Source organism: Leptonychotes weddellii, chromosome 4, assembly GCF_054177405.1.
Source record: "Leptonychotes weddellii isolate Sample4059 chromosome 4, ASM5417740v2, whole genome shotgun sequence".
Taxonomy (NCBI): domain Eukaryota; kingdom Metazoa; phylum Chordata; class Mammalia; order Carnivora; family Phocidae; genus Leptonychotes; species Leptonychotes weddellii.
Genome location: NC_138372.1, coordinates 60273833 through 60291764, shown reverse-complemented (window position 1 = coordinate 60291764; position 17932 = coordinate 60273833).

The following is a 17932-nucleotide window of genomic DNA, read 5'->3' as shown; positions in this document are numbered from 1 at the left end:
CTTGTATTGAGAATATTTTAATAATTCATAATACAATAATTAAGACAACTCAATAAAAATGGGCATTGTAAAACATACTTCATAAGAGAAAATATATGAATGGTCAAGGAGCACCTAAAAAGAGATTTAATATCATTAATTAGAAAATGAAATTAAAATTACAGTGAGATTAGAAATTTGTTAGAATTGCTAAAATTAGAAAGATTGACAATAGCAAGAATTGGCAAGCATGTGGAGGTACTGGAATTCTTACTGGAAGGAAAAATGGCATAACCACTTAAGATAACTGTTTGGATTTCCTGAATCCAATACACCCCCACCATACAACTCAGAAATTCTATTCATTGGCATTCAGACTAATACCAATTATTATATTATTGCTAATAGCCAAGCTCTGAAAACAGCTCAAGGGTCCATGAACAGATGAAAAGATAAACAAAATGTGATATGTTCAAATGGAATACTACTTAGCAACAAAAAAGGAAAGAAGTACTAAATCACTCAACATTATAAATGAAATTAAAAATCATTTTGTTAAATAAAAGCAGCCAGACATGAGCACATACTATATTACTCCAGTAGTATAAAATTCAAGACAATGAAAACTGACATATAATGATAGAAAGTAGATTATTGTTTGGGAAAGGGGTTGAAAGGAGTTGTAGTCTGAAAAGGTGCACAAAGAATCCACCAGAAATGATGAAAATGCTCTGTATCTTGATTTTACACTTCAAATGGGTGCAGTTTATTGTATATAAGTTAACTAAAATAATACTGTTACTAAAAATTTTAAAGAAAGAAATTAGAGACACAACTATACAATTTTACTGAGTTAGCCAACAAAAGAATTTTAAAGCAGTAATAAAGCTTTCAAAAGTGTATTCAGGAAAAGAGGAAATAAGGACTTGAGTGAACAGATCTTCACCTGCATTGCACGTATGAAAATTAACAGACTAAGAAACAAATATGTGTATTTTTCAAAGTTATGGAACAGAAATACCCAAGAGTTTAAAGAAAGGAATATTTCTATGCTCTCCTCTGAAGAGCACATTTGGAGTAAATGTTTAACAGAGCAATATATCATACTTATATTATTACTTGTTTGTTTTTAATAAATTCTTCATGACCATTTCACTTTTTTGTCCATGCAAATCTATTATATGATTTTTAAAAGACATTCCTCTCAAATAATGATAGTTTTTCTAGACATAGTGCATGTCTTTTCTTTCTTAGCTATAAGCTCTAGACGTTCGCCCACACACCTTGTGCCTTGTTTTCTTTACAGAACATTAATCCTGCCTGTCCAGGGAACTGAACGACAACCCCAAAATAACCTTCATCATTTTTCCCAAGAAGCCTTATAATAGAGTATTTCTATGCAAATAAGATTCCTTGGAGCTTTTTCTCTGTAACCTTGTGTGTATTTGTAAGAGCTATATCACTTTTGTCTCCCAAGCTATGAAATTAGAGCCTCATTCAATACCCAGGTGACATAGAAATTCCCAGGTGGAAATTCCCAGATGACAAAGGCAAAACAGCATAAGAGGGGCTTTAGGTCAGAGGCAAAAGCAGTGGTTTAGGCTACATGTGCAGAGATATAGTGAGAACATAGAAATATAGTTTAACCAAACATAGGATGCTAGAATTGGAAAGAAACATGTTGGGCCCAACTGATGAAGCTGTCTCAGCTGGTCCTCGGTGATGCCCGTTGCTAAAAAACATCAGCAGGTATTAGAAATTGGCCTTTAGGCCTCAATGTATATTCTCATCTGAATTTCACTATAAAACCCCAGTTTCAAATGTTCAGAAAAAGATGGGTTTAATTCTTTTATTGAGCTTCACAAATATTTTTATTTACCATTTTTGACATCCACAAACCCCTGAGATTATTCCAAAATCCCTAATAATATTGCAAGCATGACAAAATGCTAACAGTTATTTTGTCTGGAGCTAAAAGTGGGGGGTGGAGGAGTGGAATCTAAGGATGTTAAGCTCTAATAAAGTTTTTTAACTCAAAAAACAGTGACTTTAACACAAAAATTTTAAACAATGTATCCACTGGGAAGAATCTATTTCTGTGCTCATTTCTACATTCTAATAGAAACAAATAAACTGATCAGATTGTAAATCCACATTAGAATGAATAACTTCTATGTATAGATATTTAAATATATATTCCAACTGAATGCTTCATTTTGTCTAAGAATGAACAGATAAAAAGACTTTTAATGTTCAAATTTAGTTATTGATATCCTTTAAAATGATGATAATTAAACCTCAGAGGAAGATTCCTATGTCTTCATTCTGAGTCCATGGTGGTACCTGGGAAAAGTATTTATCAACTAGTATTTAGATTTACTTCTGAGAAAAATGAAAGATTTTAGTAATATCCATCTCTCTAATTAAATTATGTTTAGGGGTGCCTGGGTGGCCAGTCAGTTAAGCAGCCAATCCTTAATCTCAGTTCAGGTCTTTATCTCAGGGTGGTGAGTTCAAGTCCTGTGTTGGGGCTACTAAAGATAAAAACAAATAAATAAAAATAAAAAATTATATTAAGTTAACCTTTCTTAAAAGCTTTGACTCCCAAGTTCTAGCCAAATGCCTGACACAAAGGTCTAATGACACAATAAATGCCTGATGAATTACTGAGTGAATAAAAGAAAACAAATATATTTAAATTTTTTTAAATGTTTATTTATTTTATTTGAGAGAGAGAGCGGGGAGAGGGGCAGAGGGAAAGAATCTCAAGCAGACTCCCTGCTGAATGGGGAGCCTGACGTGGGACTCCGTCTCAGGATCCTGAGATCATGACCTGATCCTAAATCAAGAGTCAGCTGCTTGACCAACTGAGCCGAGCACTCCAAACATCTTTAGTTTTTTATTTGGAAGTTCTTCATGCCTAAATTATTCTCTAAAATAATTTAAGCACCATCAGTAGTCACACTAGCTTTCATAGAACTTAGAACATGAAATAAAAAGAACTTCAAAAAAAAATTCCTACATGCCTGAAAAAGTCAGTGGAGCATGTTTCTATTGTCAAAACCCAAGTATTTTAAATCAACCTGTTAATCAGAAATTGCCTTTTGGTTCTTCCTATGGATGAACACAGTGATACTGACAACAATAATACTGTGAAGTAGTTATGCTTTATATTTTGTCTATGTTCGCAAATATCCAGATAATTTGAGCACAAGTCAATGACTATTTTACTTTGCATTTTCAGTGATTTGCCTTTTATAAATAGCCACTGGAAGAAATTTAATCTGATAGAGGTTAGGAAAGGAGAGATTGTTAAATTTTCAGTTTAAAAGTTTCTAATCCCTCTATGGAAGAAGCAGCACATTTTTTTATCAGAAGTTTTTAAAGAATTAAATCAAAAGGGGAAAAGTTTCCATTATCTCATATTCAGTATTCAAAATGAAGAAATGATTTATAAATTTTATTACAGAAACTTTGACCACATTTTTAAAAAGTTTCTGAAAGGTGAATCAGTTGACTGATAAGAACCTGAGCTTTTCCATAAGGAATATATTTTAAATTAGGGCTTAGATTTATCTACCATATAGCTTTTATATAAAAATGTAAAATTATAGATTTCTTAAAGCTTGTGGAATTAATATTGCTGTAAGAATATTTTTCTCTCTGGGTATATTTAAATATGTCAATTTCATGTAAATGTCCATCTTGTTTTCATTGTCAGTGGTAGAATGGAGAAATGTAACATTTTACAAAACAACAAATCTCCAAAATAACCACTACTGAGAAGAAATCTGGCATAATATTAATAAAATAAGATGTCTGCCTACTAGGTAAAATGATATGGGCTACGATTAAATGTCACCTTTATTTTTGTAGATACAGTCTAAAAATAGGGATCAGAGATGTTCATAAATTCACCCATTGAATATACAAATATCATTGAGAAAACCTTATCAGGCACATTCCATGAAAACCTTCTAAACTTTAATCATACATGGATAATGAAAAATTTGTCATAGAGTTCATGAAGTGAGATTGTGATTTAATTTGAAAACATGTAATGAGAGAGGCTTGCATAAGATAGTCATTAATTCAGGTCCTGAAGATGCATAACCAAAGACACCCCTCTGCAAATTTTCCAAGATGTATACTGTATCTCATTCATTCTGTCCCTGGATGTCTTGCCTAAAGACATGCATGGTTTTTCAGTTCCTCCTTCAACTCTGTGAGCTGCGCAGTTTTTTCCCCATAAATTACTCTTTTCACTTAAGTTATCTTAAAATTTGTTTAAGCTAGCTAGAGTTTGCTTCTGATTGCTATCAAATAACCATAATGAATATCAAAATCAGTAACAAGAGTAGGTTATGGGCAACATAACCTTGGAAATGTGGAGCATTTGGAATTGGTTACTAGGTTGAAATGAACCAAAAGACTGAAATGCTAGTTCATATTCTACTTTCTTTGTTGACCTGAAGCCACATGCCTACCAAATATTTAGCTCCTGGTATCGATTTTTGTATTAGAATCCTTCACTTGCTATTATTAGAGATAAATTATATTGAATTGTAAATAATTGGAAGGAAAAGTATAATTCATAAGATTGGCAGGTGGGGAGACAGTTGACCAACTAGATCAGGGAAGTGACAGGAGCTAACCTTCTGTCTTCACCCAGTAATCATTCTTCTTTTGATATGCACCTCTTGGCTTGATATTGAGAATTTTTGGAGAATGAATGCTTGATAACAAGATGTAGGAAGGAAAGGTTTCCTTGACCCTCTTAGGGTCCCTGGCTGAGTCCGAAAATTAAACTGACAAAGACAGATTAACAGGGAAGAGGCATACATACTTTATTAAAGTTTTACATGTACATGGGAGGCTTCACAAGACAATGAAGACCTGAAGAAATGACCAGAGCAGGAAACTTTTATACCTTTAAGACCAAGAATAAATTTGTGAAGAATAGTCAAGACAAATGGGTTTGGGCTAGAGGTAGTAAATGGTGAAGAAGTAACTAAAAATATAAGGGTTAGTTTAACAAGGTTTGTTTGTACAGATGTCTTGGCCTGAAATTCCCTGTCTCTGATGATAAGAATGTCTTCCCTCTTCCTGGTATAGAGAAAGCACCTTTCACAGGGGAGTTTTATGGCTTGTTTCAGGTAAGAAGGGTGGGTGGTGGAGGGTGGGTATCAGAGTGACCTTCCTTCTTCTGCTGTTTTGTTTTGTTTTGATTTGTTTTAAATTCCTTCAGCTTAAGCTATACAATATGCCATATTTTGAGATAGCATATCCTGAGCCCCATCAAGGACACCAGCAAATGTCCATCATAAACTAGGCACTATTGATCAACTCCCAATAGTACAACATGTTAGCCCTAAAGGCAGAAATGTGAATGAGGAAGTTGCTCAATCTACATATGTGCTACTATTTTCATATTGTCACCTGTCCCACAGTCCAAAATATGGTCCCATGAAGAATTTCCTATGACTTCATCATTGAGGGTGAAAAACTTCTAGGTTTACAAAAAGCCCAATAAATTGCACCAATTCTAGTTGGAAGTATGCTGCTTAGATCTTGCGACTTCACCAAGGAACGGCCTTCTAAGGACTATGGAAAATGATAGTCTTGCAGTGGGTTTATTTATTTTCTACTTTACTGAAAAGTGATATGACCATGCTCAATTAGATGTTACCAATCTTGGAATAAGCAAGATTGGGGGATTAGTGACAAGACTTGGGAATGGGAAATTGAACCTCCTAGAGTAAGTCTGGAGTTTGAACATGACTGTGTTTGATGTGATCACTCATCAAATCCTTTCCACCCACATCCCCCATTCTCATTAAAGAAGCCTCTAGGAATCAGGTGACCAGGCACACCCTCTCTGAATGTTGTCATCTTCTTCACTCAACCAGATGACCAATTAATTATTAAAAGGGCACACCACAAAGCAACTATGCAAAAAAAAAGGCAATGCACAGACTAAGCAACATATATTTCCCTTCAACACTGACCTGCTTACTTTAATTGCCAAATTTTTTATTTTCTTGGAATAGAAACCAATTTTAAGTTCCTTAAATGTCAAAAAAACTTGCAGAATATCTGGTGTCCGTTTGATTAATTGAAGGAGGCAGAAATATACCTTCATTGGAACAATGCCTTAGAGTCACTTAGATTATTCTGAATTTGGATTTGTGTACAGAGTTGAATACTGTACTCTCAATTATAAGGTCACACGTAATTAGTAATTAGGACAAGATCATACTGGATTAGGGTAGGCCGTAAATCCAATATGACTAGTATCTTAATAAGAAAATGTGGACACAAAAACGGTAATATTTTGATTTATAATAAAAAATTGTTAAACTGAATCAAAGAAACCTCATTTAAAATGGAGTTATTTAGGAGGCCGACAGGGGGAGCTCTCTCATCCCTGACAGGAAGAAGCCTACTTTCCTACGCCACCGGGAGGAAGGACGATTCCACCCATGCCTGTTCAGGCTAGCCAATGAGAAACCGCCACAACTCAGCCAATCAGAAACAGTCACCATCTGAACTCTCACTTTTTTCCAATAAATTTTCATTCAAAACAGCCTCTTCCAACTTTCTCCTTTTTTCTCTATAAAGTAATATTCCTCTCCTGTGTTCTCTGGATTTGCCTAGGCTTTGCCATAGCTTGCATGTCCCAAATTGCAATCCCTTTGCCATTTCCCAATAAACCCAATTTGCTGGTAAAATAGCTGGTGGTTTCATTTTTAAGGTCAACAATGTATTTGGTCATCCTCTACTGTTGCTAACATGTAGCTCCTAAAACACTGTAATTCCCTATATAAGAACCATACAGGCATCTTTTGTAATAATACTTAGCTTTGTTCCCAGTTCCTAAAATGGCTCCAGAGCAATAAAGATTAAATGGGTGTCTTGTTTTTCATATAAAAAGCCCCTTTCAACTTCACCTGAGTTTATATTACTGAGGTGAATTTAAAACCCCTAAAGTTGGAGCTGGTTGCCAGGGGAACCAACAGGGTATTTAGAGGGTTGGAACTTTTAACCCCACCCCTAGAGTTGGGGAGAGGGACTGGAGGTTGACTTAATCACCAATGACCAATGATTTAATCAATCGTGCCTAAGGAATGAAGCTGCCATAAAAATCCCAAAAGGACAGGGTTTGGAGAACTTCTGGGTTTGTGAGGGTGCTGGGAGAGTGGGGAGCCCAGAGAGGGCATGGAGGCTCTAAGTCCCTTTCCCATGTAACTAGCCCTATGCACCTCTTCCATCTGGTTGTTCCTGAGTTACTTCCTTTTATAATAAACCAGTAATTGAGTAAGTTAACAGTTTTCCTCAATTCTGTGAGCTGGTCTAGTATATTAATTGAACCTGAGGAGGGGGTCATAGGAACCTATGATTCATAGCAACACAGAAGTACAGACAACAACCTAGATTTACAATTAGTATCTGAAGTGGGGAAGGGGAAAGGGCGGTCTGTGGGACTAAGCCCTTAACATGTGAGATTTGATGCTAACTGCAAGTAGATAGTGTAGAATTCAGTCAAATTGTAGGACACCCAGCTGGTATCCAAAGAATCTGAGACTTGTTTGGTTTGGGACTCCCCTCCAACACACAGGCACGCATGCATGGGCATGCAGGCTGGGTGGCCCAGTAGTGCTGTGAGTGTAATGTTAAGAGTAGAGGAGACAGACAGAGGAGTGGTTTTCCTTTGTGGGAACACAGACCCAAAGAGAGAACACCATAGGAGAATGGAGACAAAGCCTGAGTGTTGTGTCTACAGCCAAAGAGCGCCAAGTTTTGCTGGCAACCACCAGAAGTTAAGAGAAAGACAAGGGGATTCTTCCCTAGAAACTTCAGAGAGCATGGCCCTGCCAACATCTTGATCCCAGACTTCTAGCCTCCAGAAGTGTGAGAATAAATTTCTGCTGTTTTAAGCCACCCAGTTAGTGGTACTTTATTATGGCAGCCTAAAAAACTAATAAAGGTTTCTTTACATGTCAGATCTCTGCTAGTATCCCCATCTATGGATCAACAGAATCAAAACAAAATTTCCTCTGAGCAAAACAGTCACTTCAAAATGAAAGAAACACAAAAATTGTTTGATTCTCGGAGGATTTATTGTAGTGGTTGGGTTGTCTCTCACTGGAAAAGGATTGAATGCATTTTCAGTTGTGATGGGTTAATGTGATAAGACTAAAGAAAGGTGCATTAGGGCACGTTCTGTTGTGAAAATTGTAGAAATAAGCATAAAAAAGAAAGGCCTTCAATGTTTATTATAAAATGCTGTGTCCAAAAGGAGAAGAGAATCAGTTTATTTGCTTTCCAGAGATAATTGGATGATTTAGGAATTTAAATTATACTGCCTTTTCGGACAAGAGCTGCAATCCCATATTTTCAACTGTACCCCACTGGAATTGCAAAGTTTTGAGGCAGGATGGAGACTTAGCAAGAGAAATAAGTGACAAAACAGATAAGAAAGAAACACGGTAAGCTACAAGAAAGTAGGCATTAGGAAAATGAAAACAAACCTCAAGGAGGTTGTGGGAACAAATAGTAGTCAAAGCAGAATAGAGGCTGTATTTTATACAACACAATATAGGCATTTAATAAATGTGAATATGTTTTCATTATTACTTTTCCCTTGCTATCATTAACATTATTAATTTATGAATCACTGCAAACTTAGGAAATAGATGGTAATTGTAATGCTTAATTAAACTAGGCAAAGTGCTACCAAAGTAAATGAATAAGTAAAACTTCCAAGTTCATTTTATGAAAACCTCAGCAGTTTTATGTTATTAAAATCCATACTAGTCGGTTCTTTTTTTACAGATAAATTTTCTGATGTTTTCCTACATCAAATATTATATTAGTCTCATAATTTATATAACTGTAATGTAGGTAACCAAAAATATGTATTTTAGCTCATTGGTATGTATGTGTCTTAGGTTCTACAGAAATTGAAGCAAACCAAAAATTGTTTGATGAAAATATTTTAGAACAAAAGAAAGAGAATTGGGATTTAAACAACATTCAAGGTTTTCTATGTTTTGTTATGAAACTGTTTTTTAGAAAACACATTTCAAGGGAAACTGGATTATAGGTTTATTTATAATTTAAGATCTCATCCCCCAAAGATACAATTAGATTGTAGCAAATTACTTATTATAAAAATACTTCATGTCTAATGAGCACTTCCTATATGCAAGGCCTCATTCTAAACTCTGTTCATATATGTGTGAGCTCACTTACACTCAAAGTTCAATGAAAGAATTACTGATATTATCCTTATTTTGCCAGAGGAAACTATGGCATAAAGAGGTTAAAAATAATCTCTCTAAGGTCATAGAAAATTGAAATAACATCCTTTAATATTAACTGCTTAAAACTGTGTAGAAAATAAGATTTCCCACAAAACTCATAATCTAACATGGCATTTCTTCAAGTATGTTTTACTTCCCCATTACAAAATAATAGGCAATGTAAAAAAAAGAACTCCATGAACACAAAACACCAAGAGATGTTAGTTTAAACAAAGAGAGTTGTGTGTGTGTGTGTCTATTATATATATAGGGGTGTGTGTGTGTGTGTGTGTGTATTCGTGTGTGTGTGTGTGTGTGTAAATACATGATGACTCTAGTCCTTTAGTCTTTAATAGACTAATGTATATTGCGATTCATGAAAAGAAAGATATGGACAATTATTTAGCCAAAATATTTATTGAATTCCCACTACATTCTAGGTACTAGGCTAGGAACTAAGGAAGCAAAAATGACAAATATCTATCTATATATATCTATATATAGTATGGACTCCTGGAGAAGTCATGAATGATAAGGGCCATGAAGAAATACAAGGTGTGGTTTAAAGATATAAAAAGCAATCTAAGGGCGCCTGGGTGGCTCAGTCGTTAAGCATATGCCCTTGGCTCAGGTCATGATCCCAGGGTCCTGGGATCGGGCCCCACATCGGGCTCCCTGCTCTGCGGGAAGCCTGCTTCTCCATCTCCCACTCTTTCTGCTTGTGTTCCCTCTCTAGCTGTCTCTCTCTCTCTCTGCCAAAATAAATAAATAAATTTTTTTTTAAAAAAAGGCAATCTCAGGGAAGTTTTGGTAGGAAATGACATTTAAGGTTTTTGGAATAAAATCAGTAGAAAAATGAGTTACTGAGCTGAAGAGAAGGGAAGATGTTCCGCTCAGAAATACATCATGTGCAAAGACACTGAGGGTAATAGAATAGATTCAGTAATTATGAAAATTCCAGTATAGCTGGATTTGAAGAATGAAAAAATACTGCCAAAAGGTGAGCCCAATGAACGTGACTTAGGTTCAGAGACTTAGTGAGATCTGATAAGGAATTTTTTAAATTTTATCCCAAGTGTAGTTAGTCATTAAAAAAATTTTATTAAATATATGCTAATATTAATTATCTATTATATAAAGATAAAGAGTAGTAACCACTTACCTCATGGTCTGACTTAATAATAGAGGTCATATTCACTTTGCCTCCAAAGTATATTTTCAGTCTATTTGCTTCTCTCTTTATCTATTGCTACTACCCTAGTCTAAATCACCATCCATCTTTTTTCAACTTTATTACTCCCACTTCCCACCACCCTCAATTTCTTGACTTAACCCAAAGATCATTTCATCACATAAACATTAGATTATATCTCTCCCCTGCTCTAATACCTCCCGTACTGCCCATTGCTGATAAAGTACCAATGTCTCACCATGGCCATCAAGCTCCTTCATGCTTTCGTTTTTATCTATGCTTTGATCTTGCCTACTCCTATTTTAGAGCTTTTGTACTTACTGTTTTGTCTTTAGCCAGTCCTTAGTATAGGCATGACAGGGGCACCCAGGCAAAAACAGGAGCAGATCAGAATTCATTTTTCACCCAGTAATATAAGATTTGTAAAGTTGTTGCTTTGTCCAATTGTATCGTCTCTTTGATTTCTAGAGCTCTACCAAGAAGAACCAAGGTAACTCAAAATTCTAAATATTTCAGGCAATTTGAACACCTGATTTTCCTCAGAGGATAAAACAAAGTTTGGAGTTGGAGAATACATGAAAGTTATAATTACCTCAAACTTCTATTTTCCTTTTTATATGTGGATATATGTGTGGGGAGAAATCTGGCCATTTCTTTTTTAGTGAGAATTAAGAACCTTAATTCCCTGGTTAATGCTGAAACATACTTTCCACTGCTCTTGTTAATTATGATGCCTTACTCTTAGGACTTAAAAAAAAAAAGGCTTCTGTAAAACAGTAGAGGGATTGTTCATGTCCTTGAATGTGTCTTTCTACAGTGGGTGCTGGGATCTGGGTGTGGTTCCTGAGTTGATTACTCAGTCTAAGTGAGTAGCGGATTTTTTAAATAGCAAGCTAACACCATCTGCACAGGCTGTGTATTTTGACTGTTCATAAGCTACAGGAAATCAACTCTGCCCTAATTTCCTACATGATTCAAAGGGTGGAAGCCAAGGGAATACAAGCTAATGTGACCTTTAAATACATTCCTATGATATTAAGCTTCAGATGAAATATTTTGGGAAGAGGTAGACTGCCCTTTAATATTAGGAATATGCAACTTTGCTGGTATTAGTAAATAAAACTTGGTAATTTTGAAGTCATCAGTCTTAGCCACAGGAATTGCCTCAAATTCACAGAATTTATTTATGCAAATCTTGTAAAGCTTAGAATTGTAAAAAGTATTTAAAATAATTACAACCTAGTCATCTAGATTGGTGCCCAAATTTAATATAATATGCTTACAGTGTGACTGTTTGCAATATTATTTCTAATTATTCTTTATCTTTACATAGTTCCCAGATACTTCTTAATAATTTTCTTAGGAGCCCTCGTATTATTAGATCTCTAATATTATTAGAGATGGCTCTCTCTATTATTATTATTATTCTAAATTTATAAATTTGATGTAACCATATATTAGTTGCAAGGATTGCCTGATAAAAATGTAAGAAATTCTAAACTAAAGAATGAATTTTCTAAGAAAATGTTGGTAATATTGATGGATGTCTATGGCAATAATGTTGTTGCTCATCAGAAAAAAATAAAGAAAGAAACAAAAAATTGCCCAAACCACTAAAATGGCAACCACAGACCTTTCAAGCACAGCTGAAACTTCAAAGTAGAAAACACTGGAATGTCACTTACATTTTCAGGTAAACATATCTGAAAAACAGAATGCAAAAGAGGTTGCAAGTCTGAGAGGAAAAATTGGACCATTCCTCTATCTAGATAGAAAGAGGTAATAACACATTTATCCCAATCCTAAAATGAGCACATGGCAATAATCACATATTTCTCCTCTATTAAAAAAATGTCATTTTTTTTAATGTGACTCCAGAAAATTGTTAACCCAGCAAAAAATTTTAAACAACTTTGTTAGAATGCCATCATGGTGCTGGCAAGCCAATTGCCCTTTCTGGTTATGGCAAAGAAATTAAAACCTGAGAAATCCTTATTCAGGAATACAAATACTAGTGAATGTAGGAGAGAGTTGATTTTTCTCCCAATTCATTTATTCAAAAACATTTGAAAGGTATATGCCAAGATTGTGCCAACTGGAGGTTCAACGATACAATATTGTCTCTGGATTCTAATAAAGAGATTCTGTCCAACTTTTACTGTAATAATGGGCGCTCAGCAGTCATGTTTATGTTTTGAGCCCTGCTCCCTAAGTTTGGCTGATTAGAGTAGTGGTGAGTTCTCAGTCCAAGCTGGAATCATCAAATTCTCTCCCCAGCAAATTTGGGAAGGGAGTTCAGAGGCTTACTCCATGGAGCTGGAACTATAATGTATAGACTCTTGAGCTCCAGGTTAGCCATATTGTATTCTGTCATGAGGATGGTTTACAAAGAGAGAAAATACTGAAGGAAATGAAGACCAAGAAACAAAGACAATAGTGAGAAAAACCTCGGTTGACCTTGGTTAGAGTTTCAGATCCTTATGCCTGTTTTTCTTGATGAAAACTTGCTGTACTCCAGCCCTTGGGTTCCATTAAACATTTCTCAATCTTTACATTAGAATCCTCTATTTTCCTCAATCCAGTTTGTATTGCTTCTGTTAATTGCAAGTAAAATCTCCTTGTATAAGTTAACTCTAAGGGCATTTTATTCTAGTGTGGAGCCAGAAAACTAAGCCCATAATTATAATACAGGTGCTAACTGGTAAATAAAGCACATGGAGAGGATTATACACCAAACTAAGCTAGAAGGGATGATGCGTGTTGAAAGCAAGGAAGAACGAAGATAGAGATAAAGACAGAAAAATGCTCCTGAAGTGAAGGTTGCCATAAATTTAATGCATGGTCCATATGCTAATAAATATAGCAGAAAAACAAAGCAGGCACAAGAAAATATATGCAAGATTTGAGAGTGCATATGATTGATATATACTAGATTTGGGTTCTCTCTGTGTCTTTATAATACATGTGTGGGGCAAGACTTCCAGGTAACAATTATCCTGAATCAGAGGGGGCTAGTTTTGTTCTAAGGTAAAATGAGGGGGAGCACAGAGAAAACTGTGTACATGCATGTATCTGCACACACACACACACACACGCACACATTCCTGTTTGCCAGGGCATCGAGCCAATATCCAAAACAGTGACTAGTAATTCAATAGCTCTATTTCTTTGAGATGCTACAGATATTCAAAAGAGTTAGGTCAGCATAGGTGTTATCAATGGAAAATAAAAGGCCTACCGACTTCATTAAGATAAACTTTGCCATTGATGTTAAAGAAGTAAAATCTCTTTTTGAAATAGTTATTAGCCAACCTCTATAAGGAATGCTATTCCTGTACCAGTTTCATACTTAAGAACTTAACCTACTTCAGTTGGCTGTAGATTTCCTTTGCCTCAGGCTTTCTAGTTAGTTGGTTATTGTGACAAAAAGTCTTACTGCAATTTCCCTTCAGAACCTATAAGAAGGACTCAAGTTCCATCAGGTCTATTTTAAATGCCTTGATATCATATCAGCAAGATCTACTACTTCCCATTTCATTCGTAAAAATGTAATACCACAGGGGGACGCCTGGGTGAATCAGTCAATTAAGCATCTGACTCTTGATTTCGGCTCAGGTCATGATCTTAGGGTAGTGAGATCGAGGCCCGTGTCAGGCTTCACACCCAGTGTGGAGACTGCTTAGTATTCTCTCTCTCCCTTTCCCTTTGCCCCTCCCCCTCCTCTCTTTATCTCTCTCTAAAAAAAAAAAAATGTAATACCACAAGAACATCAAAAGCAAAACAAGTTGGCTTTTATAATTTTGTCAAATTTCACCACATTTTTTTCCCTTCTGATATGAATATGCTATTTGGGAGCCAAAAGTTTTATTCTCAAAAGAAATATGGATAGTAAAACAAACAATTCAATAAACACACACACAAAACAAAACCAAGGAAAAGAATAAACCTACTGAAATGAATTGAAGAAGTCCACACCTTCCCCACAGTCAACGGAGCTACCAAGTTCTTTTGACCCAAGGAGTCTCAAAATACTGAAACCATCCCTAACACTCCACAAAAGTAACCCGATATGGAGAAATATGCACAGATCCATTATTAGCAGTATTACTAGCTTATCTATTATAAAATTTTAAATCTAAAAAAGTCTTAGAAATTATTTTTAGTCTTCTGATATTACCAGAAATGGAAGCCCAAAGAGGTTAAAAGATTCTTGCAATAATCTATGTTTTCTTGTCTGCCAGCAGTCACAACTTAACATTCCAATGACATCATCTCTGGACCTATAATAACCTCCTTAATATCTGTATTCTTCAATGATCTCCCTCTCCATAAAAAGTATAGAATAATTACCATAAGTTAAAATTAATGTTTTTCTGTCTGTAAAATTTTCTACGATATATCTCTTTTATGGTATGTTACCCAGAAGTGTACGGAACCTATCTTACCTTTGCTTTGATACTGTTTCTTTAGGAGTCTGCACTATTCATGATCACCTCCAACATAAAACTGAAACCACTTTTTTAAGGCTGGAATTAGATTGCTCTCTACATAACCACTCATCCACCTCCGTCTTTAATAGTACCTTTAGTTATTGACTACCCCACTACAACTTATTCCATCTCCAAACATAACAACATTCTTCTGAGCCAATTAACTGAATAGTTCCTTCAAACCTCTTCATCTAAAGTCCTGGTGAAATCTCTCTTTTCTGTTCTTCTAATTTATATTTGATTTATTTATTCTGGGAAGATGACCCATAAAAATCCTTCTGGGCACCATTGTTTTATTAGTCCCTTTCTCTGTTCAGCATTTTTTAACAATGCTGTTCATATCATTGAACCACAGACAGCCCTTGACTTAGAATTTTTTCCCCAGCAATGGCTGTGGATTACACCACGCAAGGCATAGATGATGGAAATTACTGGTAATACTGCATAATTTGTGGAACAGTTTTTCTCTATGCCAAGCAAAAGGGCCAGTACAATAATAGACATCATGACTTTAATGTTATTAACACCATTAACCAAATTCTAGTCAAATAAAAAATATGTTGACCCATTGGCTGACTTATGTTTACGTTTGTTGTTTTGCCATTGTTTGGTTATGTTTGTTTATTTATCTGGTGGTGTGTGTGTGTGTGTGCATGCACGTGCACGTGTGTGTATTTATGTGTTTCAGTTTTAGACATATGGCACACCTAAAAAAAAAAAGTCTGATATTTTTATATCACGCAAATTCTAAATAATCAGATGACCATGCCAAGCATCACTTCAGTAACTGTCTCTAGCCCCTTTGACTATATCAGAACTGGCAATTGTTCTTGTCATGAGATGAGTTAAAAAGCAATGAAGTACACCAATACCAACACCACACCCACCGTCACTCACAAATATGTGTGTGTGCATGCCTGTGTACATTTATAATCTCATCAGCCTACAGTTAGATCTAACAATTCTGCTCATAGAATTAAAGGCTCTAAGAAAGCAGACTTCCTAGTCTTGTTTTAGGATAACACATAGCTCTGGATATAATCCTCCTTGGCATCTATAATGCAGAGGTCCACCTTGGTTTTTTAATTCTCTCCTTTAATAACTTAGTGTTTTTTAAGTTACTTCCTGCCATCACAAAGAGAACTATGATTGCAAAGTGTCCTTTTCCTTCCCCCTACATGGATCATCTTTAAACATTTGTATTAATAAATGATCTCCTACACTCTGAAAAACTTTTAAATTTGATATATTTCAGTCTCACTGAGTTGTAAACAGTTCCATTTTCCTTCAGCATTTAGATTTTATTAGCTTTCAAAAAAATATTAAATTAACATGTTGAATAATAAAAGAGTCAATAAGATGTTTTTTACAAGCTTTGCATACAAATTTAAGGAAAAGATTGTTGAAGAGCTGACAGACTGAAAACAGTAATAGTTAATGGACACATAGTGCAGGATAAATCACATTCTTTATGGAAATTTGCAGAAAATAATCTTTGAAGACCATTTATTTTCATCAGGGTAAGCCATGAGCAAAGATTATAAAAACAAAAGAAACTTTTGTGTTGCACTCACATGAAGGATCCAAACAGGAATTTTTAAAAGTCAAACTGTAGTCAAAGTACGATGCATAAAAACATACTTTGTTAATCTGTGGTTTGAAAGAACCGCATGACCTTCACTTGCCTTGAATTTCGGCACCTCATTTTTAACTGTACTTAGTTTACATTTTATTTACAGAGATTAATCTTCTCTTTTGCTAAGTGCATTGGAAATCATGAGCACTCACTATGTAAATGATGTTAGGAAATGTATCCCCCAAGTATGAAATAAAGCTCTAAGTAGATAATGCTAATAAATATTAATATGTGAAGATAGCAAAGGAATATTAAATGATTAAGCTGCCCAAAATAAGAATAATAATATACCTAAACTCTCAAGGAAGCCATTCAGTATTTTAGGGCTCTACAAATACTAACAAAAGCAGAGCCTGCAGAGAATCGTAGATCCTAAAATCTTTCTGACTGGAATCACCAGAAGAACAAGAATGGGCAGTGGTTACAACTAACCAGGTGAAGAGTTGACTCAGTTGGTTATGGCTGATAGTTAATTCTCATAGACATGGTCTACTTTATCATCTCTCATAATCAGGTTTTCCTATAGAAATTACCACACACCAGTCTTTCTCTTTAAAAAAAAAAAAAAGAAAGAAAGTACTTTGTAGGGCTTGGGAGTCTCTGGGGATTTTGGCTCCATCCTAACCATATTACCCATTTTCGGTCTTCAGATAACTGGATAATGAATACTAAAGTCAAGGGAATAGACCTTGTTTCACAGAGTGTAGAAACCTTTGTCATGCAAAGAAGTGAAGTCCACTGCCCTGTATCAGAGTTCTTTCTAGCACCCTCTGATATTACTATGAAGTGACCTGACTGGTGACTGGGTCAGTAGGGTTTTCTAAGAAAGAATTTGTACCAAGCCATAAAGGTTTTGTTTCCATATTTAAGAAGGGGAGTAGAGTAGATGGAGGATGATTCCTCGGGACACCACTCCTCCCAAGCCGCATCTCAGTTCCATCAAGGAAAAGACAAAAATTGTATACTGTATATATTAGCAGCCCGCTAACAAGCTCTGAGTGTGGTTGTAAGGTGATTTCTCATCCCTGCAAGATTTGAAAAGGATGCCTGTCTACCCACCCACATTAGCAATGACTCCGTGGTCTGTAGGATAAATAAGGGAACTGAGATGGAGATATTAAAAGTCAGTATTCTTTTTTTTTTTTTTAAAGATTTTATTTATTTATTTGACAGAGAGAGAGATAGCGAGAGCAGGAACACAGCAGGGGGAGTGGGAGAGGGAGAAGCAGGCTTCCTGCAGAGCAGGGAGCCCGATGTGGGGCTCGATCCCAGGACCCTGGGATCACGACCTGAGCCGAAGGCAGACGCTTAACGACTGAGCCACCCAGGC